Raw genomic sequence first — 955 nt, 5'->3', positions numbered from 1 at the left:
TCGGGTGCTATTACAGATAGCGCAATAAATCAAAGTGCATTGTCCGTAGGAGGCACTGGCGAATGAATCTGTGCAGCGGGAACGACCTCGGACTACTAGGGGCCGAGAAAGCCACAGTCTCATGGGGCCGGACACTCAGGGTCAGGGAAAAATCCAATATATATCTGGTGATATCTCGGGTGCTATTAGAGATAGCGCGATAAATCAAAGTGAATCATCTGCAGGATGCCCTGGCGCATGAATGTGTGCAGCGGGAACGACCTCGGACCACCAGGGGCCGAGAAAACCGCAGTCTCATGGGGCCGGACACTCAGGGTCAGGGGAAAATCCAATATATATCTGGTGATATCTCGGGCGCTATTACAGATAGCGCAATAAATCAAAGTGCGTTGTCTGTAGGAGGCCCTGGCGCATGAATCTGTGCAGCGGGAACGACCTCGGACCACCAGGGTCCGGGAAAACCACCGTCTCATGGGGCCGGACACTCAGGGTCAGGGGAAAATCCAATATATATCTGGTCATATCTCGGGTGCTATTACAGATAGCGCAATAAATCAAAGTGCGTTGTCTGTAGGAGGCCCTGGCGCATGAATCTGTGCAGCGGGAACGACCTCGGACCACTAGGGGCCGAGAAAACCACAGTCTCATGGGGCCGGACAGTCAGGGTCAGGGGAAAATCCAATATATATCTAGTGATATCTCGGGTGCTATTACGGATAGCGCAATAAATCAAAGTGCATTGTCTGTAGGAGGCACTGATGAATGAATCTGTGCAGCAGGAACGACCTCGGACCACCAGTGGCCGAGAAAATTACAGATATTCGGAATCCGTCACCCAAGGTCATGTAAAAATCCAGCATATATCTGGTGATATCTCGGGTGCTATTAGAGATAGCGCGATAAATCAAAGTGAATCATCTGCAGGAGGCCCTGGCGCATGAATGTGTGCAGCGGG

The sequence above is a fragment of the Nomia melanderi genome, unplaced genomic scaffold (genome assembly GCF_051020985.1).
Source record: "Nomia melanderi isolate GNS246 unplaced genomic scaffold, iyNomMela1 scaffold0014, whole genome shotgun sequence".
Classification (NCBI taxonomy): Eukaryota; Metazoa; Arthropoda; class Insecta; order Hymenoptera; family Halictidae; genus Nomia; species Nomia melanderi.
This window is presented reverse-complemented; position numbering follows the sequence as displayed.